At 31.0% G+C, this 14,873-nt stretch overlaps 1 long non-coding RNA gene across 1 annotated transcript in view; it reads left to right on the top strand.

Annotated features, from left to right (window-relative positions):
• The first annotated feature begins 7,689 nt into the window (after positions 1-7,689).
• The window catches only part of LOC146995131 (uncharacterized), a 28,821-nt gene continuing 21,637 nt past the window's right edge, over positions 7,690-14,873 (top strand). Inside the window, exon 1 of the long non-coding RNA XR_015043703.1 lies at positions 7,690-7,787. This is a non-coding gene — a long non-coding RNA (uncharacterized LOC146995131). The remainder of the gene's footprint in view (positions 7,788-14,873) is intronic.

The raw sequence follows: 14,873 nt of genomic DNA, 5'->3' as shown, positions 1-14,873 counted from the left end.
CTCTATCATGATAAGTGGATGATGCTTTTAAGATTCTCCTTATGCATATATGTAATATCGAGATTTAAAATAACAACATTAGGACACTATAACTCTTTCCCACTATCCTATCATGATTATTTTTACACATATGACGCCGGAAAGACTGGCTTCACAAACAAGACATGACAAGAATGTATTACGATAAGTGTTGATGAAATCATTTCGTTAATGCATGTTTTAGATAATTTTTGCTATTTAAGAATGCTATATATTTCTATATCATTCAGAATTGTCGTTAGATTCAAAAGCGAATATGAGGAATATATGTGATACAGAGTTAAATGTGGAATTATACGAAGAATTTTATTCACGAAATGAAGCTGATATTTTGCTAGATGAACTATCAAATTATGCTTTTAAAAATATTAGTTTTGAAATTAATGGGACTCAGTATGTTCCACGAAGAAAAGTACTCGGTTTTGGTGATGAAAGACTTAGTTACGAATTCTCTGGAACGAGCATTTGTGCAGAACCATGGACTCAAACTCTTCTAAATGTAAAAGATTATGTTGAAACGATAAGTGGCAAAAAATATAATTTTGCTTTATTGAACTATTATCCTGACGGAGTGGCGAAAATTTCAACGCATAAAGACAATGAAACTTGTCTTGAACCTGAAAGTGATATACCTATCATCAGTTTAGGTGCAAAACGTCAAATGGTATTTACCAGGCGAAATTTCACATCTCGAAGCGTGGACTTAACTCATGGAACTCTCCTTGTAATGAAACCCCCAACGAATCAATTTTGGATGCACGGAATACCCTCTCAACCTGACGTTAAAGATCCTAGAATTAGTATCACATTCCGAAACATAAAAATTTCGAAAATTAAAAAACGACGCTTGGAAGATAATGAGGATGAACTTCCAGAGGATGACTGGTTTGCCCACTATATGAAGTCTGTTCCTGAAAATATCTTCATGCCGAATAATCGAGAACAGAAAAAAGAAAGTTCGAAGTTGATTGCACAGTGGACTCTTGGTTGGGGATATTTTGTGTCCATAAATCAGTTTGAAAACAGAATGAACATTCATCTACGTGAATGTGTGGAACAAAATAAAATATTATACCCTATTACACGCGGTGTTGTTATAACTCCTGCAACATGGCAAGAATTTTCCTCAAAAATATATGAATTTAATCTTGTCTATACGAGTGCCAGCATCATTTGCAATAATGAGTTGGTAGTTTTCAACAAAGAATGTGAGTGTATTTTTCAACAAGTTTTTAAACAAGATGAAAATTCTTTTAAACTAAAACCTACATACCTAAAAGTAAACTGTGATATTTTTAAAAAAATTGAAAGAAATTATTCCTGATGTATCTAATACTTTATATAAAAGTATTTAAATTATTTTACCGTTGCAAATCAAATGTAAAAACAATTGTTCGGATATGGTAAGTGATGATGATGAACTTTTTAAAGAACTCATAAACTCTATCAAAACTGAATTAAATTCAGTGATAAAAAAGCTATATAAATGCGAAGGTTGCATTGTAAATCATCCTTCACAAACAAGACATGATTGCATTATAATAAGTGTTGAGGATAGAATTAAATATATTGGTGAAGATATATTTTTATGTATTAATTTTAAAAATATAAGAGATTCTTTAAGGCAGAAAAAAATGTTTCATTTATTTTGTAATAGGTTTTTTGAATCGAAATGTTATGAAGATTATAAAAATGCACTAATATAAGTACAGCTATTCTATTTAAATTTCTGTCTTTGGTTGATGTTATGAGTATTTTTTTTCCTTATGTTTTTTTAATAGAAATATATTGAAATTTTAGTTTTAATTTTAAAGCAAACATGTATATCAAATATCAGTAAATGGATATTGTTGTTAATTTGATATTAACTAATGAAAGAAAATTCTAAGTATATTTTATGTATAATACAGAATCTTGTTCTTTGGAAATAAATAAATGTATTTAAATAGAAAAGCTTCTTGGTGAAATGAATGTATTTTTATTTTTTATAACAATTTTTTTAAGTATTGTATGTTTACAGTGCAGTATATGCTTCAAGTGATTCACTCGTGTTGAAAATTTAAGAGTTTATGAAGCGATTATTCGCTGAACTTATGTGATATATTTGCGAGGTTTCTTGAATACGAGTAATCTGAAGAGATATTTGAAATCTCATGAAAGAAACATCAGATGTAGTGTATGTCCTAAGAAATTTAAGTTTATAGTTTGAAAAGTCGCGAAGCTTCTCGTCTTAGAATTTTGTAGTGAATAATCACAAGTTCTTTTCACGTAAAAAGGATATGAAAATTAATAAAGTTACTTTTAAGAGTAAATCATGATAAAAAATATTTAGTGAGCATAAGAATTTAAAACAATATGAATCTTTACATCGTATTGAATGTTCGGACATTTTTTCAAGTAAAACAGAATTTGAAGAATATCTCAGGAAACTTTTTTTTTTAAATGTTACCTTTGTCAAAAGAAACAGAAATATGCTGATGATGATGTTTTGAAACAGCATGATACTTCTCTTCTTATAAATTGCATCCATTGTTTACAAGTGTTTAAAAGAAAAAGTGATCTCTTACACCACATTCGAATGCGACATGGTTTGATACGAATCTTACAAAAACGAAGAAACGTTGACATCGTTAATACATGCAAGTCTTCTAAAATCGCAAGTCTTAATAGTATGCTCGCAATTGAAGCGATTTGCTAGAACATAGAAAATGATCATGTCTTAGATGTACTTCTTGAATATATAAAATTGTAGTTAGTAGGGAAAAAATGAGTTATGATGTAGTTTTACACTGAGTTATGATATCAGTGTTTGAAATGGTAATCAATAGTTACATTTAAAATGTGTCGTGAGTGTGAAAATGCAGAAATAAAAGAGCTTTGGCGAATTTAATAAACGTGGTTCAATGTGGTTGATGGAAAAATTTGTTCCATGTGAATTAAATAGTGTAAGATATGAACCTCTTTCTCTCAATAGTTAATTATTCAATTGTAAGACAATTAAACTTTAAATATATATGCATATAGTACATGTAATGATTACTATTACATTGATTAATGTAAATAACTGATGATATGTGTATTAACATAGTGAATGTTCGCTTTTATGAAGTTCTAAGCATTACTTTAAATACCATTCATAAAACTTTTATCTCATATATACAAACATGACAATATCTATTCAGTTTTCGTTTATTCTTTGGAATGTATGAAAGTTTAAATATTTTTTTTTTTTAATTTAATGTAGATTGGAGTAAAATATCTGTATCTTTCTTCATTTCAATCGGTAATATCTGTATGCTGGTAAAGGTACGTATGTTCGTAAGAATTATACTGTGTCACATTTTTGACAATCTTCTTTCATTCATATTAGCTAATAAGAGAATTATTGAAGTTAGTAAAGTAATGAAAATCAACGTGATTGAAAGAAAACTCTAAAACATTTACATTTCCAGAAATATATCAAAGTTCCTTTTCTTAAAAACAGCAGGTGTATCGTAGTTTTTATTTCTATTTCATTAAAAGCTGAACTTGTAAAATAAAAATTTTCTATTAGTGTAAGGTAAACAAAAAGAAAATCAAGAGACAATCCGTATCATGAATGAAATTCATGTCTTACATCGGATTAAAAAGAAATATTCTGAATCTAAATGTTTATGCCTATTTAGCACAAAATGCGTTTATTTGTGTTATAAATTTAACTAAAACCATTCTTATAACAGTATGTTGCCTTTAAACTGGGTAAAAGTGTTTAGTATATTTTCTGATGGTATTGATATACTTGTCAAAGAAGTTCTAGAAACCTCAAATGTCGAAAGAGCATATGATAAGAATCTCCTTTCCTATCGCTACGTCAGTTACAGGTTAAGGGGTGGCTTGAATGGATAAAGGTAATGTTTGTGCAAAAATATAGTAGTTCTATTTTGAAATGAGAAATAATTCGCTTTTTGTCAATTAAGGAAACTTGTGGTATTATTAAACAGAATGTCAGTGAAAGACATTGCGTTTGCATAGTGAATTATGAAGGTACTGAAAGGTAGTAAAGAAGGTGAATGAAAGAATTAATTTGAACAAATAAGGTAAGGCTATCATTAAAAGAAAAAACTGTTTAAAAGATGTATGTTAGAATTAAAAGTAAGATGTTAAAATTTAAAAAGATGTAACAGAGTAAAACCAAGGAATACTGGTAATTCCCATCTGGAAAACAGTAATTTGAGTACGATATTGAAAAAGTTGGTTTTAAGAATTTCTTTATGCATGTGATGCAAAACAATTGCTAGTTTATCATGAGTGCTGACATAGATGCAATTAGTGCAGGAAAAATAGTAAAATTAGTATAGTTAGTGTCTCTAAAACATGAAAGATAATAGTGTGAGCAGTGTAAATTCATTTGAAGTACTGAAATATGACATAGACTAAATATCAGAAAATGTAAGAAATATTTTGGTATGTGTGGATGAAACACTGAACGTGGTTGTAAAATTAGAAATGAAAATTATCAACACACTTAAAGGTAATCGGGATTTAAAACTAAACATGATGTTAGAAACTTTGAAGACCATAAAACTATATGAGAAAGAAATACATTTAGATATAAATGGTATTAAACTGTAAAGGTGTGAATGGAAATTTCTGAGTAAGACCTGTAGATGATCTATTATGATCGAGGAATAAAACAAGTATTATAAAAATTGTAAGGAAATATTTGAATATGGAGTAAATGAAAACAATCCATATCGTTAAAATGAATAAAAAGGGATAAAATGTTGGAATTACGAGTTATGAGACAGAAATAAAAACATTATAATAAATAAGTTAAACTAGAATTAAGAAATATAAACACAGAAGGGAAATCATGAACGTAAGAAAAGCAATTAAAAGTTATAGACTTAAGTTTTTTTTAAAAATATTCGGTAATGTAAGGAAGATATTGTTAAACACGTGAAAGAAATTAGAAATTCTGTAGAAAATTTAGCAAAAGAACTAAGATCACGAAAAATAAACGTTTCTTTTTAAATACAATTTCATACCACTAAGTTAAAGTGTGTATAGAATACTAGAATGGTTTAAAAAAAGTAAATGAAGTTAAAATTCAGAATATATTGAACATTATAAAGTTAAAAAAAGTGTGAAATTGCATCTAAAATTAAGTAGTGTAACAAATAAACAGCATGTGCGGTAACGTTTGTAAAATATAATATATAAGTTAAAAATCAGGGTATGCTGAAATTTATGAAAGGTATGAAAAAAAATAGTATGTGAAAATTAAATAAAATATTACAAATTAGAAACGTTAAGTATTAAAAAAAATATGACAGTAAATGAATATGTTATTATGAAACAGAAAACCTGAGAAATAAGTTAAAGTTTCATGAAAAACTAGAAAGGATAAAAGTATCCGAATAAATTGATGAGTCGATTCAAATTCCATTTTCTTAAATAGGCTTTTTTACCTGAATCTGAATGTATCACATCAGCTTAGTGGTTAAAATCTTCAAACTACTGAGCTGGTGAGATATTTTGTTTGAGAGTTCAATTCTATATTTTGAATAATAGAATATTTAAAAAAAAGAAACTTCTAAAATAAATTATTTTCTTTTTTCGTCCCTAGAGGGCGCCATGAGCATATATCTCAAAAAATCCCCGTTGCCAATTTAAAAAAAACTAACTTTAAATGAAAAGCAGGAGGTATACAACTCAATCAGCAGTCTACCAACAACTCAACTCCACTCGTGACCACGCCTTCTAGTGTGATGACGTTGCCTTTGGCCCCGCCCTCTGTGTGACGTCATTGACCACGCCCTCAGCTCCTCAGCTCCTCCTGATGCAGAACGCCCATTTTATACTACTCTCAGGCCTGGCATGCTTGATGCTTATGTGCGCCCTTTTGTCGGATTAATAGGTGATGCTTTCCTGCTACAGCACAGCAACACTAGACAACACAGGGTTCGCACCCTAGATTATTATCTTCAACAGCAAACAATTCAGAGCATTGAAATGCCCCTCAACCGCCGTACCTTAATCCGATCGAGCATCTTTGACTCTACAGACTCTTGCAACTGCTTTGCAAGAGCAATGGCTCTCACTTCGTATGGAACTTATAGACAGTATAGTTGACATTATCATCACACGTCGTTGTATATGCTGTAATGCTTCTACAGGAAATCATACTCCATATTGAAGGTAATTTTCCAATACCAAACTGACACATCCGATTAGTTCTTTTTTTACATATGCTAATTTCTATGACACCATAATAGTCTGGTAATTCTTTTCATGTTATTTTATACCTTACTATGTGATGTGTATTGTGGGTCAGTTTTATTAAATTCTATACGTAACTTTTCGAGTAGTTGTCATTTTTGTGATTTTTTCTTAATTAATTATAACCATTGCATTTTGAAATAAAACTAGAAAACACAAGTATTCGAAAACCAATTTGAGCGACTGAAAAATACAAAATTCTATCAAACAGTTTTTATTGTTACAGTTCTTACTTATATTTGATTTTAACACGTGGAAACATGTCATAAAGTCATTTGCTATATTAATTGCTTTGTACATAATTGCTTCAGAATGAAGTATAGTGTTTTGTTTAAATTTTGTAAAAACTGCAAAACTATTTCAAGGGATAACATTGTGTCCTTTTAATTAGAACTTACCTTTACTTTCTGTTGCTTCTCTGATGCCATCTCTATTATTATATAGAGAAAAAGCTATATATATATGCTTCTCACATTGTGTAAAACGGCGGCGGCTAGAGCCACCAGATTTTGAAGATACATAAATCCTGCATCCGAATATGCGCATCTGCGCATCTCGAGCCATAAATTCTGAATTTCGAGTTTGTTTTTTTATTAATTTCTTATTTTGTACAAATTTAGTGAATTCTCAATTAAGAAACTCAGCTATTTAAAAGCGAGCAGTGGCAAAACTTATTTGAAATGAAACGTTCTTACATCGCGTTGGATATATATTTTCGATTACATATCCAGCGCGATAGACTTGCCATTTATCAAAACATAAGATGTGTACATTTTATTTTAATCAACAAACTCCTCTATTTAAAAGCAATGTGTTGCCACAGACTGAAATAAAATGTTGCTATCTTCCTCTCTCCAATGTATTGCCATTTGGGAAAGCGTAAGGTTTAGCTTTCATATTTAATCTGTTTAGCATTAATTAACAAACCAATTGATTTAAAAGCAATAAATGCATAAGTTAAGAATATGTTAACGGGAACGCGTTCTTATCTTTATAAAGATAATAAGTCTAAAATACACTTTTATAATAAATGTAGTAAAAGCGACTCATACCTCTGTCTTTCCATTAATCCTATGGTTCCATCGAGAGATGAAAATTTTTTCCTCTTAATACCGTATCTTCTTCTATTAAATCGCATTGATTTAAATAAAAATGCGTTTAAATAATGAGATATTTAATTAGAAATATTAAATATTTTGTTGAAATTATACTAGTTGGATTCATTAAAACCATTATAAATTTCTTTCTTATAATTAATATTTTTAAGAGACTATTTATTTAAAAACTAAGAATAAAATGCGGAATGTTTAATTGGGAAAAACAGCGGATATATGTAGCTGGTTATAATTAAGGAAGCTCAAATCAAGAGAAATTTTTCCCCTCCCTTTCGTTGATTTCCTTCTTAGTCTTTCCGTCTGTCATTGATCAGTTCACTTTGTTGCTAGTTGCTACGTCTTAAAAAAAATTGAGCGATAGTTACAGTAAAGGTAAGTAAACAACTTTATTGCAAATTATTTTTTTTTCCATTTACATCTTCAAGCTAATCACAGAACACACCGTCTTGAATTTTGATAAGTAAAATATCAGCACTTCTATTTACAACAATTTTGTTTCTCAAGGAAAACAAAAGCCAATTTTTTTAATTCGAAGGAATAAAATACATTATTATGACTCAAGATATCTGAAATTTTAATTATGTGAATCACTTATTGTTCTTTCTCGTGATATTAAATGAGTTATTAATTTATAAGTTTTTAATTTTTTCGTTGATTATAAGTAATGTGAAAGGATAATGCAGTGCAGTACATGTTTTTGATAAGCTGCCAAATTAATTTACATGAATATAGTCGTCAGAAAAACTGGTCTGCAATGTGTTTAGCAAAGGTTTATAGTTATTAGCGAAAACGTAATTACATATTACAAAACATTAGCCAAAAAGTAATTACATATTACAAAACATTAGCTCAAAAGTAATTACATATTACAAAAAAATTATTTTCTTTATTTCAATATAGTGAAAAACTGAAACAAAATTCATGTTTAATTTTAGAGTTTACGTAAGTAAAAATTAGATTCGTTATTTTACGGTAGTTGAAATGAATTGTTAAGTAGTCAAATAAAAGTAGTTTAATTGTTGACGAAACAAATTAAACATGATGTTTACAAAAACACGTGAAAATAAAATATATTATTAACATCAGAGGTGCTATAAGTCTCGAATCTCACTTTTGTCTGTATCACTTTTGTGTCCGAAGCATTTTTCAAATTGGTGCCACCAAATGCTAACATGAATGTATTTATTATATTAAAAAAGTTAAATAATGAAAAAACTATATGCATGTATACATATCCTTCGCATTTTTAAAAACGAAGGCACCTAAAGGCACTGAATTTTCCATGCACATAGTCCTCCACCTGAAAAAGGGTACCTTGAAGACCGAATTTAGAATTTCGAAACTGTTTTTAATTTATTTCATATTTTTTACAAATTTAACAAATTTTTGTTTAACAATCTCAGCGATCTGAGAGCGAAAAATTCATCTTGAAAAGTGGCAGCACTTTTCAAGATAAAACATTTTTATCTGCAATGCGTCAGACGTTTGCTATTCAGCAAAATGTTAGATTTCGGCTGTTTGAAAGCAATGTGTTGTCACTGCCCCAAATAGAATATTTGTTATTTTCACCCGCACCAGTGTTTTTCCATTCAGTAAAATATAAGATGTTTAACTTTCAAGTTTAATCCCTCTGTTACTGAGTAGCAAATCAAGTCACTGAAAAGCAGTAAACGTAGTACTTAAAAATACGTTTTCTATTTTTTAATCTGATTTATTTATTTAAAAATGCATTTAATTCGTGAGATGTCTAATTATAAATACTAAAATTTTTATAAAGTGGCACTAGCTGGACTCATTAAAGATCATTGTATAATTTTTTAAAATTTATGATAACAGTCTTAGGCGGTTAGTTTTCAAAGAAATAATATAGGGAATATAAACATAAAGTATGACAAATCCCAACACTCAACAGGGAACTATAAAGATATGCTTTTTTTTTTTTTAAATATTATGCTCTTGAATTTTATGTAGCGTACTTGCGAAGAAAACTTTGCTTAATAATAAAGTAAAAAGACAAAAAAAAATTGTGTCAGCCGGATTAAGTCTTAGAGCAGACTGGTAAACAGCGTTGTTCATCGAGAGCATAAAAAAGCTTAACAAATCCAGTGGTGCGACGTTAGAATCAGAGTCCTTTCAGATTGTCTATTTTTTATAATTTCATCTTTGTTGAAATAAAGCAAAATAAATCAAAAAGAAAACATTTCTTACTTCCAATACTGTAAAAATGCATAATATACAGAAAAATGTAATGATATAAATAAATAAGCCCTAATAATTACAATAGCATTGGTAACAACATAAGTAACAATAATATTGTCAATATTTTTTACCATCTCAAAAGACTATGATTCTGATTTCCTTTTTGTACTTAAAAATTCTCATAGTCTGAACGCCTCCTTTATTCGGCATCTTTTATTTGATTTTAAAATTAATTAGCTCACCCTACCACTACAAATATAATTTTATATTTGGCGGACTATTATTATGAATTAAAAAAATGGTAAATACATTTATACAATAATAACCAGCAAACTACACACATTTCGTTCACATTAAAAAATTACATGAAAAATATAAAAATCTTACCTTCTTTTACAGAAAGTTTGTTTGGAAATCTGCGTATTAGCACACATCCGTCGATGTGATGGACAAAGCATGATTCGTCGGACCATGCAACTTTCTTCCTTTCTTCTAATGTCCAATTCCAATGTTTTTTGGCTCACTGCAGACGCAGCTGTCGGCGACGTACCATCACTACAGTGACATGCTTCGGCAACCGGCTGCGTAGGCCCATACGCAACAATGTACGCGGCACAGTGTGTTAAGAAACGCTCTGGGTCGCTACGGTTGTAGCTGGTGGTGATTTCGACTGTTGAAGCTCTTCGCTCAAGGCGAACAATGCGTAGCAATCTCCGCTCTCCTCTATAATCAATGCGCCGTCGACCACATACTGCTGTTGGCGACTTGTCGTTTCGCTATCCATACACCACTGTGTGCTCACAACAACTGCACGTGAACAATCCACGAAACACACCGTTTCTGATATTGATGTTCCCAATTTGCCGAGCCATTATGATTTGACCTTTATCAAATTCTGATAAATCAACTGTTTTTCGCATTATGTCGCTAATCGCCCTATATTTGGAAAGAAGTTCCAAGTTCCTCTTTATGCCGCGATTAGCATGCAAACTTAAATGCAGTGCTCCTGCAGTTGCTAATTAAATGCTGCTATGAGCGCTGGAGTTGAAGAAATGCTTGAGCTGGGCAGTACAGGGTAGCTAAAGTCGAGAAAGGGTGCGACGAAATCAAGTGAGCATCGAAGGGACATCTGATTGGTGCTGAGCAATTGGTCTGAATATCTGATATATAAATACAAAATACAGGAGAAAATATAAGATAAAATACAAAATAATTACATAGTAATAGTAGTAAATCGAAATGCATAGGTCACATGAAAAACCTATTTCTTAAGTGCTCTGAAGAATGCTGCTTCGTTTTGTACTTAAAGTTTCTACAATCGGACTTTAATAACTCAGTAAATAGCAATTATGTTGGAAAGTTCTGACTGCTATTTAAACTGAAGGCAGCAAAGGGACGTAGATGTCTGCCCTCATCCAATATTTCATAGTGAAATAAGTTAAAGATATTCATATTTTCACAGTTTGGGGCTTTCCTGAAGAATTTGTCATTCGTTTTACGAAGGAAGGTATCCAGCGGTTCGATTTTTAAGTCCTTATATAGTACTTCGTTTCGCACAAAGTAATGAATGAGTTTTAGTTATCAAACTGAGGAAGCGATTTTGCACCACATGAAGTTTGTGTACATAAGTCTTTGACGCTGTGGCCCAGGTTGTGAATGCATCAATCATTATAGGCCTCAGAATTGATAGGTAAATCAGTCCCTTTTTTGAGAAATCGAGCTTGTAAAATCGTCCTAACATTGCTGTAGATGGGACGTTCAGAAGAGAAGGCACCGTTCACACGAACCACAAATTTTCTGCTGGTAATGAAGGAGAAGATAATTTGTAGTAGCTCACGTTGGAAGTTGAAGTCTGTCAGTTTAGCGATAAGATCCTCATGCCAGAAACGGTCGAAAGCTTTCGCTACGTCCAGCATGAGGATAGCAACATTTTCTTTACGGTGTAATACTCAGTTTATAAACTCAGTCGAACAAGCTGTTTAGATGTTGAAAGATGAGCTCTGAATCCAAACTGCTCGGAGGGCCAGTAGACTGAGGTAGGATTCCATTCAATCTAGTAGGGGATTCTTTCAAAAACTTTGCTCAGGCTCGGGAGGAGGCTGATAGGGCGAAAGCCGTCTGGTGGAAGTTGATTTTTCCCTGGCTTAGGGATCATAATTATTTTTGTTATTTTCCAAGGGCTAGGTAATAGGAGTTTGCAATACAAGCATTGAAATGTTGGAAGATACTTTATTCTTTTGCCACTATTGCCGCGTGTGGCTTGCAGATAGCAAGCTGTATACCGGCTGTCATGAATTAATAAGTACACTGCAGGTATAGTAAATGCATGAGTGTGTCCGGAGGACAGGATGCAAAGTGAAAGTTTGGAAGACAATGCATACCCACTTTATGTACTCCAACACCAGCCGCACACGCCCAGTAGTTTTGTTCCTGGGTGAGCTTATTGTTGTAGATGGAGGGTAGTTATAATGCAATGGCTCTTCAGTGTATATATATTTATATATAATTAAAGGTGAATACTCCTAGTAAAACTTTCATATTTTAAATTAAATTAAGAAAGCTAATAAGATTAATAAGCTAATAAGAGAGCAAATTATACTGCTTGTAATTAAGTGCCCAAATTAGGCAGTGTAATTTGCTGCTTGATAAGAAGAAAGATAATTTCATTGGGACTCGAAACACACGAAGAGGTTTCGTTTCACATAAATGCAGAATAAATACTCAGTTTTTTTTCCTTATGTAATATAGCTATTAATGTTGAAATTTTTAAAGTAGTATAATTTTTAAGAATAAATATTTTTACTCTTTTACCAAAATAAAAACGTTCATACAAAAACAAGAATTACGTGTGAACAAATGCGCAAATTACAGTAAAAAGGGATTTTATTGAGCTATATTAAATTTCATTTACAAAGGCTATGAATTTCAAAGTCTTATACAACGTTTGATTTCAATAATTAAAACCAATTATACGATTGGTTTCAACATTATTGTAGAGTTGATCAGCCCATCTCCTTCTTACCACTAGCGACCGAGCTGTAAAATAGCTGAATACTCGTAATTTCGGCCTGGGTGCGATTCGAGGTGAACGGGCTGGCTGCATATACATTTTCGTGTTTTTCCATGTGTAACGTGTAGACCAGTAAGCCATAATGAGCCAGTTTCCCTTAGAAAATCTTTCCCGAAGGCAACCCTCTTCTTAGAGAGATAGCCCAAGTATGCTTTGCAGTAATCAACTAAACCAAATCAAACCAAACTTCATCCGGCAAGCGGAAACCGTACTTCCGTCCATTGGGTTAGTCTATTTCTTATAAAGTCCATGGAAGCAAACAGGAACTAACATTAAGTCTACGATTTCGCTGAGTCAGCTTCATATTCATCTTCAATAATTACTTATGGATGATTTGAGGCTTAAAGAGTAGCAGAGACAATAATAAGTACGAGTGAGTTTCGGGGAAGTAGAAATGAAGGTACCTAAATAGGTATTATAATGTGTGCATTATCAGGTGTTTTTATTGGAATGTAAGTTTCTTATATTGTGGTACTTACTTGTAAATTCTCGGTCTCTATACATTTACATCTGGTGTTTTTGTATTATAAAATCTGATGTGCCTTCCCCTCTCTCTGTAATTTCATTTTCCCTATGTTACTGTTTTCTGCTGTTTCATTGACAATCGCTTGAAAGACTTGCTATCATGAAAACGGTCACAGATATTTCCAGTAATTTAATTTTGTATTGATAAAGCGAGTCAGAAATGCATTGAGACAGAACAAGCCTTCAAGCATATTTTGAATGAATAATTAAATATTCGATTTAAATTAAATACTTTTATTACCTGCTTTATCTTAGAGCTGAAAGAAATCGAAAAAACTTTAATTATTAAGTAATAAATTAAATAAATACTAAGTTTTACGCTTTTCTTGAACAATCGGGAAAGTAATTGTAAAAAAAAAAAAAAAAGTAGTGGGGCACACGAACTTATAAAAAAGAAGTACACGAACTTAAAAAAATTGCTGTAATAATGTATTAGGCCTTCTTTTCTTTTCATGAACTCATTGAGTCTACTAGGCATGGATTTCAACAAGAATTTGAAATTTGCTCTTACTCCATGTATATTTATGTTGAAATTCAGACTTTATCAAATTTATCTTGCAAATGATCTAAAACATGCTCAATAGGATTACTTAAATCAGTTAAGTGTAAGTCTAAACTAAACACAAGTTCATAGAAAATCAAGAACTAAACATAAGACTGAACTTAAGCACAAGCGTTTTGATTACTTGGGGATAGGCATATAAAGTCCACAGTTTGAAAATATAAGAATTATGATTCGAATCATCATCTTGATGAAGTTTAATGCGACAGTATGACAATTTTTTGTAAGTTGTATTTCAAATTTTGCTTTCAAATACTCAAAACATTAAATTATCAATTTTGCCTTAAAAAATGTAGAATTCTGCAAGCATTCATAAAACTCAAAACCACCCGATTACCTCATCCATGTTTTAATGCAAAAATAAGGTCTTTCATTTGAAGTTCAGTATTAGGTTTCCGATACCAATTGCTTATACTTACTCCCAAAATATTAAATTACTTTTATTTACAAATAGAGTCTAGTTTCAAAACTTTTGAAGTCTTTTAATACAGGTTTTAGTGAATTATAACTGCGTCCTTCGATTCACTTCAGTGTGAAATGGCTTTCTTTTAAAACTATTCGACGATAAATGTTACATTTTCTTAAAATGCTTCTTAAAGCTTTTGTATTACTGGATATGCTAAGTATTCGTTGGGCTTTTAAAGTTCCTCTGACTTCACTGGTTTCAGTATTATACACAGCATTTCTAACGGTCCACTGCCTTTCGCATTCAGTAAGTCTGCTAGGATGCCTTTTCCATAGTTTGCTCTCAATCAAATTTGCTTTACAGTACTTCAAAATTAAATTCAACAGCAGATTTTATTTTAAATTAAATAGCTCGGCTATTTTCTTCTCAGGTTTTTCACGATTTCAAAGAAAAATTGCACGTTTGTGTCATGGAAAATTGTTATGTATTATTTTGTTGTGTACGACTATTACATATTATTTTACTTTGCATAAGGTATTATTAGTAACTATATTATTTTACTATGAACAATGAATTTGTAATGTTCGTATTTAAGAATTAATGTATAATATTTAGTATTGTTTAAACTTTTCGTTCAGTTACGGCAAAGCTCTTTTAAGTTTAGTTGAAGAGTGTGATTCAGAAAAAAAAGGCGAG

Source organism: Stegodyphus dumicola, chromosome 10, assembly GCF_044657685.1.
Source record: "Stegodyphus dumicola isolate Sdum_Otavi_A_Nest chromosome 10, ASM4465768v1".
Taxonomy (NCBI): Eukaryota; Metazoa; Arthropoda; class Arachnida; order Araneae; family Eresidae; genus Stegodyphus; species Stegodyphus dumicola.
This window is presented reverse-complemented; position numbering and strand designations above follow the sequence as displayed.